Source organism: Pongo abelii, chromosome 8, assembly GCF_028885655.2.
Source record: "Pongo abelii isolate AG06213 chromosome 8, NHGRI_mPonAbe1-v2.0_pri, whole genome shotgun sequence".
Classification (NCBI taxonomy): Eukaryota; Metazoa; Chordata; class Mammalia; order Primates; family Hominidae; genus Pongo; species Pongo abelii.
Window position 1 is genome coordinate 53,123,197 of NC_071993.2, and position 19,975 is coordinate 53,143,171.

General features: G+C 39.2%; 1 long non-coding RNA gene across 1 annotated transcript; it reads right to left on the bottom strand.

The window, feature by feature from the left end:
- Positions 1-3,283: 3,283 nt before the first annotated feature.
- LOC103889410 (uncharacterized) lies at positions 3,284-14,712 on the bottom strand. The gene is made up of 3 exons (XR_653805.4): positions 14,515-14,712; positions 5,021-5,201; positions 3,284-4,333 (listed from the first exon to the last, which is right to left on the bottom strand). It is a non-coding gene; the product is annotated as an uncharacterized LOC103889410 (long non-coding RNA).
- Positions 14,713-19,975: the final 5,263 nt, after the last annotated feature.

Below are 19,975 nucleotides of genomic sequence, written 5' to 3' on the forward strand. Positions count from 1 at the left end.
GCGGTGAACCGAAATTGCACCACTGCACTCCAGCCTGAGAGACACAGCGAGACTCCATCTCAAAAAAAAAAAAAAATATATATATATATATATATATATATAAATAGAAAATACAGTGATTCAAATAAGCAATTGTTACTTCCTCAGATCAGAACTGTGAGTTCTATGCTAGACTCTCACATGTTATTTCCTCTGGTATCTTAGCAATGATTCTGAATAAAGATCAGGCTCCTTAGTCATCAGGTGGGATAGTTCTCAATAATAGAAGTTGGGTTCTCAGGGGATCCTGTGGATATGAGGATGAAGGTTAGAAGCACTTGGGACCATACCTGCAGGTCTGATTTGAGGACAATGAGACCAAGACAGGAAGGCAGCAACTGCTGAGGGGCTGGGGGTGGGAGAAGGGAGGAAACAGGACACAAGAAAATAAGTATAAACCACCAGACTGCCGTCAGTGATCAACAAAAGTTCTGAAGTTTTTATTGAGAAGATTTCCCTGGTTTGGGGTTTTGAAGAGATTATATAATGGATTCGGGTTGCTTGATTTTTTTCATTCTTTTTCTTTTAACTTGGTCTCAATTATTTTGTAAAAAAAAAAAAAAAAAAAAAAAAAGAATGTCTTATGTGCACCTTTAGAACTGGTGAATGAATGAACCTCACTTTTTAAATAACTGAGATTGTCACTGAAGCACTGTCACCTGATTTAGGCTTAAAAATCTGACACTGAATTTATCCTAGATGATAAAGTGCAAGTCTCTTGTCTCCTAGAAATGATCAGGCAAGGAAACACCCAGGAGGCCCAGGGCAAAATGCCCTCCTGGAAGCTGGTGGGGTAGAAAGATGCTGAGGCCCAATATGGTCCCTGGAGCATGCATTCTGTGTGGTGACAGAAATTGTTTGTTTGACCATACATTAGTCAGCCTTCTGAATCTTCTGCTAAACGCATCTGTGCACTTTTTGTAAAATTCAGTTTTAGCAAATTACCCTGCTAAGTCAGTTTAGCTGGCAGCAATCCCCATCCACCATATACTGATCAGGGTCCTCATTCCCCACCATCCCGCAGCTGATGTCAGATAACCTTGGCCTGTGCTCAGCGAGAATCTCGTTAGGTCACTTTAGCCAGAATCCTCCCTTACCCTTGATGTTCCCTCGTAGTCATTTCCTATCTGCTAACCCCCATCCTCCTCCTTGACTATAATTCCCACTTCCTTGTGCTGAATTCAGAGTTGAGCACAATTGCTCTCCCCACTGTAAGAACTACTTGCAGTGCTTCTAGACCTACATATGTGAACCTGTTTCTTTAACAGTGACTCACCTGTCTTTTTCTCCTCTCAACTTGACACTAGCTGAGGCTTATCCGCATCAAAGTGGAGGGACTGGCCCCGGGGGATCCTCGGGGCTTCACCTTGATGGCCTGCAGGCTCACGTTCCACTTTTTCTGGTGCCTTCTGGCTCCCAGAGTCCAGTTTGCCAAACAAGTGATGGAAGTTGGAAGCAGGGATGAGGTGACAGAGGTGAAGGAGGGTAAATTCTTTTCTAAGCCCTACTTGCCTGACATGCATTTAAGTTTTTAGAAAGGAAACTGACCCCACCCTTTATTTTGTATCTCCCACTGCCATGACCAGCCTTATCTGTAAAAATGGGGCATAGAAGAGCCCCCATCTCCTAGGGCAGTGGTTTTTAGCCGGGGGTCACTGAGCAGTAGCACCTGCATCTCTTGGGAACTTGTTAGAAAGGAAATTCTGGACTGGGGGTGGTGGATCATGCCTGTAATTCCAGCACTTTGGGAGGCTGAGGCTGGCAGAACACGAGGTCAAGAGATGAAGACCATCCTGGCCAACATGGGGAAATCCCGTCTCTACTAAAAATACAAAAATTAGCTGGGCATGGTGGTGTGCACCTGTAGTCCCAGCTACTTGGGAGGCTGAGGCAGGGGGATCGCGTGAACCTGCGAGGCGGAGGTTGCAGTGAACCAAGATCCTGCCATTGCACTCCAGCCTGGGTGACAGAGCAAGACTCTGTCTCAAAAAAAAAAAATTAATTCCTGGAAATGGATTAGCTTGCTGACAAGAGTTATTCCATTGCGTGTTTCTACCTGCAATACCTGAGGATGCCCATTTTCTCATGATTTATAAACTAACTCATTTTATAGATGTAATTTTCATACATTTGGGGGTATCTTTCTAACTTCATTATTATTACTTCAAGGTGTTATTATTTCCCCATCATCATCATGGTCATTATCACAACTAGTTGGTGCTAACAGTAGTCACCCTGCATTGAGAACCCATGCTCCAGGCCCTTTCCACATAGACTTGATTTAATTCCATTCACTCCTCACAAAAATCGTCTGAAAGAAAGAATCACTAAGCCATTGTATAATTGAAACACAACAGGCAAGTGACTTGTGTGCCCTTGGGCAGGTAATTTAAACACTCTGTGCCCCCAAGTTCCAATAGATAAATGTAAATAATAATATCTTTCTTACCTACTACATGGGGATTTGTCAACAGTTAAAGTACTGTACATTGGTGAGGTATTTCATGGCACCTGTGAATTGCTCATGTGATGACATAGTGTGCTTCCAGCGTCAGTGTGCTGGGAAGGAGACAGAATAGGAAGAAGACTGAAAAGATGCCGAGTCTGGTGCAGGGTATCCTGGGGAAAACACCTCCTGTTTGTCCAACAGCGATTGGCCACACATTGAAGACACACTACCTGCCTGTGAACTGGGGTGACCCTGTTGAAATCTTGTGGAAAGCTTGAGATGCTCCTTAGAAGGTGTTTATCCCTCGAGCTGGCACAAATGTGGTTTGTTGTTCAGTTTTTCCTTCTACTCTGCCTCTATCTGGTACAAAACGGAATTGAAGAGGATATAAACCAGCAAGGAACAATCTGAAATCAGAATGGTGACAATGGGAGAAAGTAATCTTGGTTCAACCCAATGTTGACCTGAAGTCTCTTTTTAAAGACTACTAACAGGAACAAAATTGCATAACAATCTTCCTATGATAATTTCAAGTTCCAGAATTTCTCTATGGAACTTTCAAATTTCACCTCTGTTAACTCATGGAATTTTCCCTAGAATCTGCAAATTCCTAAAGTCTTTGGAGGTTTGATGATCACTCACTGGTCAGCGGTACTATAAAAGGATTCTGGGGAGTTTGACTCTGGTCAGCAAAGGCTCTTCCGAATCTTCAGTCTGATTCTGAGATTCCCCAGGGAGAACTGGAGCCTTTCTTAACAGCTCTTGATTGGAAAGACCATCTGCTTCATCCTCTCTTGCAACAGAAATAGCCATTGTGAAGCTCCATGGGGAGGCACAATGAGTTTATTCTAGCATGTGTGACTCAGGTCATTTTGTTCCGTGGTTTCCAGTTGTGGGGACTTGGCAAGGTCACACGCCTCCCTGATCCTCAGTTTCATCAGTCAGAAAATGAAGATAACAATTCTACTTGCCTCATAGGATTGTTGTGAAGATTAAATGAGACATGTAAACATTTGCTTATAGTAATTTCACACCACTTTATTATGGAATCAAAGACAGAATTCTTACACAGGTCTTGGTTAGTTAAGAAAACATCCATTCAAAGATTTGATTCACAGGACACCCTCACTGCCTTTCTCTTTTTTTTTTTTTTTTTTTTTTTTTTTGAGACAGGGTCTTGCTTCATTGCCCAGGCTGGAATGCAGTGGCGCGATCTCAGCTCACTGCAACCTCTGCCTCCCGGGCTCAAGAGGTTCACCCACCTCAGCATCCGAGTAGCTGCAATTACAGCCATGCACTGCCACACCCGGTTAATTTTTGTATATTTTGTAGAGACGGGGTTTTGTCATGGTGCCCAGGCTGGTCTTGAACTCCTGGGCTCAAGCAATCCACCTGCCTCAGCCACCCAAAGTACTGGGATTATAGGCATGAGTCACCATGCCTGGCCCTCGCTTACTTTCGTACTTCCCATGAGGCAGGTTACCAAATTGGTGAAATTAACCATAACGTCATTGTGATGGGCAAGCAGATATATTAAAAGCAAAGATACAGCAGGTTAACTTTATTAAATTTTGCTCATCCCAGGACAAACCGGGCCACAGGAGGCCTTTGCCAGTATTCTGAAAAGTGTTGTGACCATCTCCTTTAAAGCTCAGTTAAAGGTTTCTGTCTGGACTCCAGGCTGCTTCAAGCTCTTTACTCATCTTTATCATTCTTTAAGGAGGGACCCAGACACAGTGTGCAGAGGCCTGAATCCTCTAGACCATTCTCTCTCCACCATGAGTCCTGCCGCAGGGATCTTTCCAGCTCCCTTTGGCCTTATGAACCAGAAAATCAGGCTAGAGCCTAAAGAGAACAGACATTTCAGAATCAGGCCTATTCTGCGACTGTATGGGGGAGCTGAAGGACACAATGGGCTTTCTGTATTGGAGACTACCCATCATACTCTCTCTTACCAGGGAGAAAGAACAGATGCTGTGTGATTTTGCAGTCTATGATTTGGCTTCTCATTCTCGCTGCTGTCTACATCTCATTATTTACTTCACTCCTCTGAAAAAAATTCTCCCTAACAGGCTCAGTACCCAACTTCTGGGTATTGCTGCCCACATTTGCCTTGGTTCTACCTTTTCAGATTGCAGGATCCTGAGGTTTTGCTTGGAGCGGCTCAGATTCTCCACTAGATCTAAGATCTCACCTAGTCCTGAGGATTTCCTTAAAGGGAAGGGAAAGATAGATAGATAGATAGATAGATAGATAGATAGATAATAGATAGACAGACAGACAGATAGATAGATAGATAGATATAGATAGATAGATAGATAGATAGATAAATAGATGGATAGTTGCTGCCTTTGCTCTACAGCATCTGCTTGGTGAAGAGGCTCAGGATCTGGATCCTGGCCCCTCAGCTCTCAGGAACCCCATTCCCCCCTGACAGGGGTGGGAAGTTCATACTATTATTCATTAAGAAATTTGAAAACAATCATTCAGGAATTTTAGGTCAAGAGCTGGAAAACCCCAAGCCTCTGTCACCTGAGCAAAGGGAGATACTGTGAGCACCTGAAGGATATACCCATGTTCCACCACCTGCCTGAAGAAGCCTGTGGTTCTTGTCAGCTTCTCAAGGGTGAAGCACAGATAATTTTCTGCTCGAGCAAAAGAGCAGACCAAAGAGCTCATTGACTCAAGGAGCATCATGGCAACTGAGCTGCACCTGGAAGAGAAGAATCCAGGGTGTGATCCACAGCCAAGGCCTGAAGCAGTGGGGCCCATACTTGACCTCTCCAGGGTGAGTCATGACCCAAGTGCTGGGCTTTAGCCCATGAGTGGTCCCTCTTGCCATTTCCAGTTTCCTCCCAAAGAGAGGCCAGTGTTGGTGATTTCATTTCTCATAATCTCCTTAGGAGCACAGGTTTTGGTTTGTGCCTTTTTTGGATCAGGTTCCCTGCATTGCAGTTGCTATAATTAAAACTATTAGCAACAACACAGCACCACAGAAGCAAGTTAGTTGCTAATGGAGTTTGCTGATAATGCTATCTTCTAGAGACCACTCTAGTAACTGGAGAGCCTTGGTGTAGAGCTGATGATAAAACCTATTCCTGCCTTTGTCAGTCATGAGGAGCATTTCCTTTCTAGACGGAGGAACCGAAACCCAGATGCCAGCCCAAATTTACCAAAAGCAGTCACTGGAATACTCATCACACCATCATGTCTCATCTTATCCCTTTCATTACCTTCAAATACAGCCCCATTTCCTCAGGACCAGAGCTCCCTTATGTGGGCAGCAGGACTAAGGCCCTTGAGTTACTTGTAGTGACTCCTTATTAAATGGAGGAATGTGCCAGTATTTTCAGCAAAACATGAATCTGATGAAACACTGACTGAACTGTCTCCTAGTTTCAAAACAAATTATCACCACTCAGGGCCTCTATTTAGGGCAATCAGAGTCAGAATTGGGAACACATCTTGTCCTCCTACCTTGATTAACAGTTAACTCCAATTGCAGGATGATGTTCAAATCCTCTCTCCTCTAATGTGCAGTTGTGAAGGATTTAGGCTCCACTGCTCCTGCATTTGGGTGGGGCCTGAATCACTTTCAGTCTAGCACAGGCAGGTCACTTTAGGCCTTCCCACCTCCATCAGCATCCTTCAATCCTCCCCTGACATCTCTCATTTATGCTTCCTATTGATTCAGAGGTCCCATCCCAAGTGGCTAAAAGAAACATTCATTAAACTTTCTACAAAGTCATGAATAATCCATGGATTACATTGAATTCATCCCTACTAAAACCATCTTCAGAAATTCAGATGTAGTAACCTTCTTTCTGAATTTTTTCTTTTCTTTTTTTTTTTTTTTCTTTTGAGACGGAGTTTTGCTCTGTCTCCCAGGCTTGAGTGCAGTGGCGCGATCTCGGCTCACTGCAAGCTCCACCTCCTGGGTTCATGACATTCTCCTGCCTCAGCCTCCCGAGTAGCTGGGACTACAGGCACCCGCCACCATGCTTGGCTAATTTTTTGTATTTTGTTTGGTAGAGATGGAGTTTCACTGTGTTAGCCAGGATGATCTCGATCTCCTGACCTCGTGATCCGCCCACCTCGGCCCACCTTGGCTCGGTGTGAGCTACCGCGCCTAGCCAAGTATTCTATTCTTAATGAACACATATATGCACATTATATCTATTTTTTATAATACACATATTTAGAATTGAATGTCAGAGTACATATCAGTGTTGGAGGAAGAGAATAAGGAGGAAGCACAGAAAGTAAAACGGAAAAATAGGCACCAAAAAAGATTTGGAGAATGGCAGATGGCCAAGGAGATGCAGCTGGGAAGTGCCTCTTCCATGGAAAGGAACCCAAATATCTAGTAAACCTTCACATTTTAAACAGATCTTTTGAGGGAAACACTGGAAGTTGACACAGAGGTGACACAGACACCATGGTTGAAGAGGGAAGAAATGGGGCAGTCTGCTCAGAGTCACTAGACACCAGGACTGGCCCATATACCCTGAACAAACTCAAGGAAGGGGTGAGTGAAGGAACCGTGGGACACTACATTCCCATAATGTACCTCTGAGATGCTAGCTACACGAGTTTCTACAACCCTCATAGATCTTTGGACTGGTAGGAGAGCTGCCTCAAGCACATGCAGAGGCACAGTTTGAAGCCACACACAGCCCAGAAGGCTTTGTTGTGCTGTGCAGCTGCAGCAAAATGCAACCCTAGGTGCCCATCCCACAAGTCTCCATTTCATACTGAGAGGCTAAGCTCCTGCTGTCAGCCAGGCTGGGAGTGAGCCACGCCTGGCCTGCTCACATGCCCAAGATAGGCCCCATCACCAATGCTGTGTGATTAAGTTGCATCTGGTCCACATGCCCCCTTGCCTGTCAACCCCTTCCTGGACCTCATGCCTGGTCACGCCTGCAAGAGGGTGTCCACAGCACAGCATCCACTGCATAGCTTGAGTGTTTTGTTGACAGCCTGGGAAAAGTTCACCACCCTGTCCCCAAGTTGCAGCCAGTGCTTGAAGCTTAGAGGCCAGAGGACAAATTCGTGAGCCCAGTCCCAACTCCCCAAGACTCAAGTATACCACCCAGAGACATTGAGCTGAGATTCGTGACCTAATCTCAAGTGAAGGAGGATCCTCCATAGTCAGAATGCAGAGAAGGGTGTGGTATGGGTTCTCATGGGGGCATGGGAGCTGCACACCCCTCTCTTTGCAAGACCAGACCACGAAGAGTATGGCCTGATGGTGGTAGCTTCTTTCCCAGGGAGGGTCCTGGCACAGAATGCCTGGAGCAGCTCAACAATGTGGGAGCAGATGGCTTAGGGAAAGCCTAGTTGGTTGGGCTTGCCGCCAGGGCGAGTGTCTGTGGGAGATCTGCTGGGTCAGGGGAGTGTAAGCTAGGCAGACTCCATGGTTGACTGCTGGGCTGAAAATCATGGGCTGCAGGCTCCATACTGGTGTTGCACCCATTGTGCCACTGCCCTGCTTGGAGATCCTCTACCCTTGAAATACTGCATCATCAGAGCAACTGCAGACATACCCTAAAACCTGCTCTGACTTTGGTAAGCACGGTGGACTGGTGGGTCTCTGGAGAGTTGTGTGTCCCTAGAGATGTAATCCTCAGTGTGGACTATCCTTAAGGGAAGGGGGAGTGCAGCCTGCCAAAGCACAACATGAGACAAAGAAAATGCGGCCATGGCATAAGCCACTGAAAGGAGCACCACCAAGGCCCAGAACCAGACTTGGAGAAGGAATTATATCTCGCCTCCATCTCCCCTCCCCAGTGCACTGTTGCAGATGCAACTGTAGCTCTTCCCATAGGAGCCCAGAAAGCCTGCACGAGAAAGAAGTTGTTTCTCATGATTCTCCAGTGAGGGCAAGCATGCACCAAGACCCCACCTGCCAGCTCTTACTCTTAAGTCCATCTACCAGATTGAAGATTGAGTTATACCGTTATATAAAAATACATTGCTAAAACAAGCAACATCTGTGAAAGCCACTGCAGCAACCTATCTGTAACCAAGGAACATATATGGAAACTTCACCCTCTGCAACTACCCAGAAATGAAGCCAATCAATCACATACACCACAGTCATACTTTCAAGGAGAATAAAAAATATAAAAGCCCTGTGATGGTTAATACTGAGTGTCAACTTGATTGTACTAAAGGGTGCAAAATATTGTTCCCGGGTGTGTTTGGAGGGTGTTGCCAAAGGAGATTAATATTTGAGTCTGGACTAGGAGAGGCAGAACCACCCTCAATCTGGGTGGGCACCATCTAATCAGCTGCCAGCACGGCTAGGACAAAGCAGGTAGGAGAAGGCAGAAGAGCAGACTTGCTGAGTCTCCTGGCTTTTATCTTTATCCTGTGCTGGATGCTTCCAGTTCTTCAGCTTTTGGACTCTTGGACTTACACCAGTGGTTTTCCAGGGGCTCTCAGGCCTTCAGACACAGACTGAAGGCTGCACTGTCAGCTTCCCTACTTTTGAGGTTTTGGGACTCGGACTGGCTTCCCTGCTCCTCAGCTTGCAGATGGCTTATTGTGGGACATTACCTTGTGTTCATGTGAGTCAATGATCCTTAATAAACTCCCCTTCAGATGTACATCTATCCTTTTACTTCAGTACCTATAGAGAACTCTGACTAATACAAACCCCATCTAAATGAAGCAAATTCAAAAAAGAAGTGTCAACTCCCACAGATGGAAAGGAATAAGCACAAGAACTCTGGCAATACACAAAGCCAGAGTGTTTTGTGATCTCCAAAGCCTCTCACTAGCTCCCTAGGAAAGGATCCTGACCAGATGTAAATGTCTGAAATGAGACACATAGAACTCAGAAGATGGATGTCAAGGAAAGTCAATGAGACATAAAACAAAATTGAAATCCAATGCAAAGAAACCAGAAAAACAGTCCAAGATTTGAAAGACAACATAGCTATATTAAGAAAGAGCCAAACTGAACTTCTGGAACTGAAAAATTCACTAAACAAATTTCAAAATATAGTTGGGAGACTTAAAAACAGACTAGGCCCAGCAGAAGGAAACATTTCAAAGCTTGAAGACTGATTCTTCAAATTAACCCAGTCATGCAAAAATAAAGAAAAAATATTTTTTAAAAAGACAAAGCCTTCAAGAAATATGGGATTATGTAAAGAAACCAATTATACAACTTATTGGTATTCCTGAGAGAAAAGAAAGAGTAACCAACTTGGAAAACATATCTGAAGAAAAAATTCAAGGAAATATTCTCAATTTTGCTAGAGATGTTGACATGCATACACCAGAAATCCAGACAACCCCTGTTATATACTATAAAGACAGCCATCCCCAAGACACATAGTCGTTAGACTATCCAAGGTTAACACAAAAGAAAAAACAAATCTCAGACACAGCTAGAGAAAAGAGCAACACTACCTACAAAGGGAACCCATCAGACTAACAGTGGACTTCTTAGAAGAAACCTTACAATCCAGCAGAGATTAGAGGTCTATTTTTAGTACTCTAAAAGAAAAGACATTCCAGCACAAACATTCATATTCTTCAAAACTAAGCTTCATAAACGAAGGAGAAATTGAGTCTTTCTGAGTCAAGCAATTGGCAAGGGAGTTTATCACCACCAGACTAGCCCTGCAGAAATGCTTAAGGGAGTTCTAAACGTGGACATGAAAGAACACACAGAAAAAGCACAGTTAAGTACATAGTCCACAGACTCTATAAAGCAACTACACAATTGAGACTACAAAGAAACTAGCTAACAAAACTATGACAGGAACAAAATCTCACATATCAATGTTAATCTTGAACATAAATGGCCTAAATCCTTCACTTAAAAGTCATAGAGTTGCGAATTGGAATAAAAAAATCAGAATCACCCATCTGCTGTCTTCAAGAGACTCATCTCACAAGTAATGACACTCATGGGTTCAAAGTAAAGGGATAGAGAAAGATTAATCATGCAAATGGAAAACAAAAAAGAGCAGGAGTTTCTATTCTCATATCAGAGAAAACAGATCTTAAGCCAAAAACAGAAACAAGGACAAAAAAATGTTATTGCACAATGACAAAGGGCTCAATTCAATAAGAATAATTAACTATCTTAAATAAATATGCAGCCAACATTAATTGGAGCACCAAGATACATAAAGAAATCACGACTAGACCTAAGAAAAGATGTAGACAGCCCCTCAGTAATAACTGGGAACTTCAACACCCCACTGACAGTGGTAGATAGATTATTGAGGCAGAAATCTAAACAAATAAATTCTGGACTTCAATTTGGCACTTGACCAATTGAACCTAATAGACATCTACAGAATACTTTACCCAACAACCACAATATATATCTATTTTTCTCATCTTCACATGGAACATACTCTAAGAGTGATCACATATGCAGTCATAAAGCAAGTGTCAAGAAATAAAAAAAATCAAATAATATCAAGCATCTTCTTGGACCGCAGTAGAATCAAAATAAAAATCTTTAGCAAGAGGAACTCTAAAACACAGACACACACACACAAACACACACGGAAACTAAACAAATTACTCTTGAATGATTTTTGTTTGGGTAAACAATAAAATTAAAGCAGAAATCAAAGAATTGTTTAAACAAATGAAAATAGAGACACAATGAACAAAAACCTCTGGGATGCAATAATAGCAGTTTAAAAAGGAAAGATTATAGTGCTAAATACCTACATCAAAAAGATAGAAATATCTCAAATTAACAACCTAACATTGCACCTAAAGCAAGTAGTAAAACAAGAAAAAAAAACTATATCCAAATATAGCATACATAAGAAAAGAAATAACAAAAATAAGAACAGGACTGAATAAAATCGAGACTCATAAATCCATACAAAGGATCAACAAAATAAAAAGTTGGTTCTTTGAAAGTTTAAACAAAATTGATAGACTGCTAGCAAGATTAACAAAAAAGAAAAGATCCAAATAAGCACAATCAGCAATAACAAAGGCGACATTCAATCCAGTCCCACAGAGATTCAAAAGATTCTCAGAGACTACTATGAACATTTCTATGTGCACAACTAGATAACCTAGAAGAAGTGAATACATTCCTGGAAACACACAACCTCCCAAGATTGAACCAAGAAGAACCTGAAACACTGAACAGACCAACAATGAATTACAGAATGAATTGAATAAGTAATAGAAGCCCGGGACTAGATGAATTCATAGCTGAATTCTACCAGACATACAAAGGGGGGCTCATGCCAATCCTACTGAAACTATTCCAAAAAATAGAGGATGAGAGATTCTCCTCTAACTTACTCTGCAAAACCTATATCATCCTGATACCAAAATATGGCAAATACACGCACAAAAAACAAAACCCTAGGCCAATATATCTGATGAACATAGATGAAAAAATCCTCAACAAAGTACTTGCAAACCACATTCAACAGCACATCAAAAAGATAATACAATATCAAGTGAACTTTATTCCTGGGATGCAAGGGTTGTTCAAATATATGCAAATCAGTTACTGTGATTCACCACATAAACAGAATTAAAAATAAAAAAAAATAAGATTATCTCAACAGATGCAGGTAAAACATTTGATAAAATCCAACATGCCTTCATAATTAAAACCCTCAATAGACTAGGCATTCAAAGAACATACCTAAAATAATAAGAACCATCTATTGACAAACCTAGTCTACATTATACTAAATAGGCAAAAGTTGGAAGAATTCCCATAAGAACAAGAACAATACAAGAATATCCACTTTCACCACTCTTATTCAACTTAATACTGGAAGCCCTAGCCAGAATGATCAGACAAAAGCAAGAAACAAAAGGCATCCAAATAGGAAAAGAGGAAATTAAATTTTATTTCTTCACTGATGATAGGATTCTATACCTAGAAACCCCTAATGATTCTGACCAAAGACTCCTAGAATTCATTAAAAATTTCAGTAGAGTTTTAAGATAAGAAATCAATATACAAAAAGCAGTAGTATTTCTATACAATGCAATGTTCAAACTGAGAACCAAATCAAGAACACAATCCCATTTACAAGAGCCACAGGAAAAAAAAAAAAAAAGAAATACTTAGGAATATCTCTATCCAAGGAGGTAAAAGATCTCTTTAAGTAGAACTACAAAACACTGCTGAATGAAATCATAGATGACACAAACAAATGGAAAAATATTACATGCTTATGGATTGGAAGAATCAACATCATTAAAATGTCTTTACTGCCCAAAGCAATCTACAAATTCAAAGCAGTTCCTATCAAACTGCCAAAGTCATTTTTACACAGAATTAGAAAATCAATTCTAAAATTTGTTTTTAACTAAAAAAGAGCCTGAATAGCCAAAGCAATCTTAAGCTAAAAGAACAAAGGCAGGGGCAACACATTACCTGACTTCAAACTACACTACAAGGCTACAATAACCAAAATAGCATGGTTTGGGTACAAAAATAGACACATAGACCAATGGAACAGAATAGAGAATCCAGAAATGAAGTCCCATACCTACAACTAACTGACCTTTAACAAAATTGATGAAAATACAATGGGGAAAGGATACCCTATTCAATTAACGGTGCTGGAAAAACTGGCTAACCATATTCAGAAGAATGAAATTAGACTCCTGTCTCTCACCATATAAAAAAATTAACTCAAGCTCGATTAAAGACTTAAATGTAAAACTTTAAACTATAAGAAGCCTACAATTAGACCTAAGAAGCTCTTTTGGACATTGGCCTATGCAAAGAATTTATGACTAAGTACTAAAACACAAAAGCAACAAAAACAAAAGTTGACAAGTGAGACCAAATTAAACTAAAGAGCTTCTGCACAACACTTGCATGTCATATTGCAAATATGAAACAGCAAAGACATGGAATCAACATTGGTTTCCAATAATGGTGGATTGGATAAAGAAACTATGAGGCATATATACCATGGAATACTATGTAGCCAGAAGAAAGAATGAAATCCTTTCCTTTGCAGTAACATAGATGTGTCTGGATGCCATTATCCTAAGTGAATTAAGATGGAAACAGAAAACCAAATACCACATGTCCTCACTTATAGGTGGGAGCTAAACTTTGGGTACACAGGAGCAAAAGGTTGGAAATAACAGACACTGGGGATTCCAAAACAGGGGAAGGAAGGAGGGCAAGGTTTGAAAAGTTACTTATTGGGTACTATGTTTACTATTCAGATAATAAGTTCAATAGAAGCCCAAAACTCAGCATCATGCAATATATTCATGTAGCAAATGTACACATGCATGCTTAATCTAAAATAAAAATTAAATAATCAAATAAAATGATTTCCATGAATGAAATGGTAGATATGACTATGTGGAAAATGCTTTACTATTTATTATGTGGTGAATAATACTATTTAATAAATACATGAATGAAAAATAGCTACAACTGTGTTAGGATTTCAATAATTTTTTATTTCATTCCTAATAACTTTTATGTATTATTATATACATAATAATATATATAGTTAATAATAACAAAAACAACATGGTATTGAAATAATTTCCACCCAGAAGGAGGATCAACTATTTAAGTGACTACACTATTCAAGATAAAAATCATTTATCAAGCAGATCAAAGTCATTTACCTGCTTTCCTTTTTATAGGTCCTAGGAACACACATGCCACAGACAATAAAACATCACTTCCCCATCCCGCTAACTTGGACTTTATTTAACATCTTTGGGTAGAACAGAAACTGTTGATAAGGTGAGTTTTGTTTTATAGACAAGAGAGGAAAATGGATACTTTGTGTGGTCTGGGCCTTAGAAACAGACTAAGATCTTTCTTTTTTCTTTTGCTTTTTTTTACTAGCATACAATATTAACTGGGAAAACACTGAATACAAGCTTCACTATCATAAAATCAAAACATTTAAGCAATATTCCAAAAAAGATTTGACAAAAACTAGCCACCAAGAGTACAAAAATTACACATCAACACAAAGCATAAAAAATGTGAACTTTCAAATTAAACAGTCAAAAACGTGTACCTGCGTGATCACCTCCACACCTTGACTGCCTTCGTCTGCAGCACGCTGCTGGTAAAGGCTGGGTGGCTGCACCGTCGTCCCCTAACCCAACATTGCTTTCATCTGGGAAAATTCGCTTGATAGCCAGTTAAGCCATGGAGGCTATTACATTTACAAGGAGGCTACACACAATCTCAGGGAATGCTCAAACAGCAGTTCGTTCCTCATATGCACTATTGGGTGCAAAGGGCACCTGGAGAGTGAGGGAGACCTGGGCGCTTTCCTGCCGGGCCTTGGCCACGCGGCCGTTGCCCGCACCCTGTCCCTTGCCTGGCAGGGGACACGATATTTGTACAGATTGTGGTATAATTTGAATGATTTTCTAATCTACTTATCTCAATTTGTATAGTTTATTTAAATGTCAAGGCAGAGAAATACATTGATCATATTAAGGTCACGTGATGTGGTGGTGCAGTAATGACTTCCTGAGGAAACAGAGAAAGTGGATGTTTTGTGATTTAGCTATGTGCACTAAACTTATTTTCCATGTTTTGAGAGCACATTAAACATTCACGTACAATGTGGGAATAGGCTGGCTCGTAACCAAAACGTCCAACCCAGTGCCACTCTTTGAATCGCTGTGAACACCATCCTATTGCGGTTCAGAGAAAACAAGCAAGGCTGCAAACCCCAGGGGTTCAGGCAGCTGCAGCGCTTGGGCCAAGGTAGCTCCGCTCTCTGGTCTGAGGCCACGTGGCCCCACCCCGGGGTGGCCTGGCTTTTTTATATTGCTTACTGCTGTGTTTAGCATGCCATTCAACCCATCGGGATGTTGGATAGTGACTTGAGAACAATTCCTACATCTGCCCTGTCGGGATGTTGCATACTGAGTTCGGAATAAGCCCTGCTCAATTGAGGCACTATCGCTAGGAGGAGGCACTGATTCCCGCCTTTCAATGCTGTCTATTGGTGAAAGAGGAGTTGGATGTCATGTGGGAAATCAGTATCACTTCTACTTTTTCTTCTTTCTTTTCTTTTAAAGGTTAAAAATACCTTGTATTAGTTAATAATGCCATAAAATATGAATATCCAAATCTCTGTGGCTCAGTAAAATAGATTTTTTTTTCACTCAGAGAAAGTTCAGGTTCACCCTTAGTAACCCAGGCTGACAGAGACTCTTCCATTTTCTATACATAGCTTCCCCAATTGCCCAAAGAAGAGTGGAAGATTTTATAGGTGACTGTACACAAGAGTAAGAACTTAGTACCTAGTCACTAATTTACTCGTTGAATAAACATTTATGGAGCTTAATATATTAATCACCGGCAGATGCTGGGACACAAGAAAAATCTTTAAGATATGTCACTGCTTATTACCAATAATGTTCTAGAGAGTAACAAGAGTTAATAACACGACTAATTATAGTATTGTAAATATAATTACAGTTCCAATAAGACATACACACACAGAGAACAATTTTGTCTGGTGGTTGAGGAAATCTTCATTGATTTAAGATATTTTTTGATGAACAGGATTTTTCAATAACTATCAGAAGAAGAATGTCTATGACATTTTTAAAAACTATTTTCTTATCTGCCTTGCATATCTGACACTTTCATCTCCTATCTTCCTTGAATACAACATAGAACCTGACATTTCTTTCCTTTCAAAGATCCTTAGAACATTTCCTACATTTAATCTGAATGTCTTTCTCAGGAATTTTTCCTATACAAGCAATTATGGCTACATTTTCTTAATATAATCATGAAAAAGTGAGCAACTGAAAATTTAATTTGGAGAATAGATACGAAACATATTCAATTAATTCAAGTTGTTGTTAGGCTTCATATGTTCAGCTTTCAGTGAAGGTGAACAAATGATGATAAATGAGAAACTGAAAGAAAACAAACCAATAGGTGTTTTTTAAGAAACAGTATTATTAAAGTGCATGTGTTTTCTACTGAATGAAAGCAACATAGACCTTTTCCTCACACTGGTAGTTAGTAAGATGTATAAAAACAACTTTGTAAAGAACAATTAATATAGGTTAATGAATCATTGTGAAAAGGGGATAACATACTTTATTCTAGCAATGATCTGCACGGCGTTAAAAGTTAAAAAAGATGAAGAACAATTGAGTCGTTATTTGATCATAGTGTTTATTAAATTGCTTTTCGTGTATCTGGCAAGCTTTACGGAAATGTCTTCAACAGAATAACTGTGTTAAAAGCCAAATGAAATGCATTGTGAAATATGATTCTTCACTTGGTGTGCAGGTATAATCTCAGGTGTAATTCAGACAAAGAGACAAATTCAATTTTAAAATTCCATTTGTTACAATTTGATGATTGTGATTAAAGAACCACAAAAATTTTATCTTTGACATTTCATTTTTTGCTCACAAAAGCATTCTACTGCAATTTTCTTAGTTTTCTTTCCTCTTAATTGTGGTGTTACCTATAAATGCTGGATTTCTCTGTTTTAAGTGTAACAAACCTACAATCAACTATTTCCGGAACACCACTTCATCTTAACAACAAGGACCCATAAATATTTTGAAAATTCAAAATGTTATATATAAAATGTTAAATGATACACATAATACATTTCTAAGTAGTAATTATGATTATGCCCATAATGATACCCATAATTTAAAAATATGTTACCTGAAGTAAATTATTATACGTTTTATGTTGGAAGTGTTCATTTATCTTTGATCTCTGTTAACACATTGTACTATGTGGTAATAATATAAACTGCCTTACTGGATAGTGATGTATCTTTGGTTTCATATTGTTACTGGACTAATATTCCAACACTATAGATAGTGAAATTTAACATTGAAACAATTTGATAATGCCATCAATGAATCCAGTTTTTAAGAATGGGATCCATTTTCTAAAATTGAGTATATAGATACTTCATGAGATATCTTATCATGCATCCTAAACCAAACCAACCTCTTCCCCTGACTGTCTTACAGTGTATTATTATTATTTTATCCACCGCAGCAACTAGTACATTTTTCACAACCTAGTAGATATTCAGTCATTGTCTATGGAATACATGAACACATTCTAAATTTAGACAGTCATTATTCTTGGTGTTTTAAAACAAACACTTCCTGAATTGCATCCACTATTTTCTAAGAAGCCCTAGGAATTCACTGAAGGAGGGTACGGGTAAGTTGGGGGTGAAACTATAAAGATGTAGGTCCTCCTCCCAAAACTTCTTCAGCATATCTTCATTGCTGTTTGTTTGCTTGCTTGCTTATTTTAAGAGATCTAGATATAGTCTAATAAGAATTGTATAAATGTGATGTTCCACAATGATTCTAACTTACATGGTGCAAAATAATAAAATATTACATTCTAGCTGTTTGTAGAAAACCATGGATACTATAAAGGATCTAGATTTTCTCTCTCCTTTCCTCCTGAGATTTATTCACTCAGCAAAGACTTACCTGGTGACTACTTAGTGCTAGACACTGTTTTAGATACTTAGGCTATAACAGTGAAAAGAACAGTAATTAAACTAATGAAAAGTTCATTTTAATTAGCTGTATGGTAAAACAGGAAACTAACAAAAATAAACATATAACATGTCAAGTGGCAATGACTGCTCTGAGAAAAATAAAGGAGAATAAGAGGTTCTAAATTATATGTGACATATATATATGTGACCAATATTACCAACATATTATAGAAAGAAATGAGTTCATAATGTTTATCAGAGAATTCTATGAAAATCACTAAATTTTTCTAGAAAGCCAGGCACTGATAAGAGAATAAACAAACAGATAACCGATTTTAATTTGATCTTCTCTTACAGGTGCAGCTATGATCTGCCATTGTATATAATATAAAATTAAAAATTGTTTATATTTCATTCACATTAGCATATAATGTTCTTACTTTTTTTTTTTTTTTTTTTTTTTTGAGATGGAGTCTTGCTCTGTCACCTAGGCTGAAGCACAATGGTATGATCTCAGCTCACTACAACCTCCACCTCCAGGGTTCAAGTGATTCTCCTGCTCCAGCCTCCCAAGTAGCTGGGACTACAGGCAGGCACCACCACGCCTGGCTAATTTTTGTATTTTATTAGAGAGGGGGTTTCACCAAATTGGCCAGGCTTGTTTTGAACTCCTGACCTCAGATGATCCGCCCATGCCTCGGACTCCAATAGTGCTGGGATTACAGCCTTGAGCCACAGTGCCCGAACAATGTTCTTACATTTAAATATTAGACAGCTATCAGATTCCTTTCTCCCTACTACAAACATTGTATGCTTTTTGATAGGCACAAGATTTTGTTTTCATTCAGGTTGGACTCAACAAGTATTATTTAGCAGTTCATTGCATCTATCCATTTACTCAATAGATGAAGTATACAAAATACAAATGAATAAAGTGTAATAATTCTTATACTATTTGCCCTTATATCATGTAACTGCTCCATGTTTGTATTCCAAAAACCTAACTGGAAGGGAAAACTCAGAAAAATAGAATAAAAAGTATTATATATCTCATACATCTTCATTTTAGAATATTCTAGGAGTACAGATCAGTATAAATAAAATACTTTGGTAAGTGCCCACCACATCATCTGTTTGTCATTCTTAGATCCAGAGTATACCATTCTTTTAAGAAAGAAAACTTGCTACTGTACCTCCTACCCAGTAACATATATATCATATATCATATACATATCATAACATATATATCATATATCATATATACATATATCATATACCTCATATATATAACATATTTGCTGCTGGTTAGGAGTAACACTCAGAAAATCATACTTAATAATGTAGTACAATTAGGTATAAATTCACTTAGTATTTTTAAATTTTATGTATATTCATATTTATATGAATCATCATTTAAAATCACGTCTACTGATCCTGATAGCATTAAAGGCATAAGAGGTACTAAGTAAGGATATTAATTTAATTTTGTTTACAGCTATGCACAGATATTTTTAGTTCACTCAGATTTAATCCTGTAGTCTATTATTTGATTAATTGTACAGCTATCAAATCATTCAGGACTCCCACTGTTTCAACAACGAGAGTGGAAAAATATTTTTTCATTTATGTTTATATGCAGCTATTTGTAGTCTAAATTAATATCCTAGCAACTGATGGTGAAATTAAAATTATTTCTGTCAGATATGGTAATTTGATGACAGTGGATAAGCATGGGAGTAAAAAAGTTTTGAGGAAGAGGGCACAGTTTTTGTTTACTTAATGATTATTCCAAAGATGTTAAGTAAACATTCTGTAGAATGCTACAGATAGTGGAATACGACATTGAAACAATTTAATAATGCAGTCAATGAATCCAGTTTTTAAAAATGGGATCCGTTTTCTAAAACTGAGAATACAGACACTTCATGAGATGTTTTATCATGCATCCTAAACCAAACCAACTCCTTCCCTTGACTGTCTTACAGCGCATAGGGCATCTCTACACTCT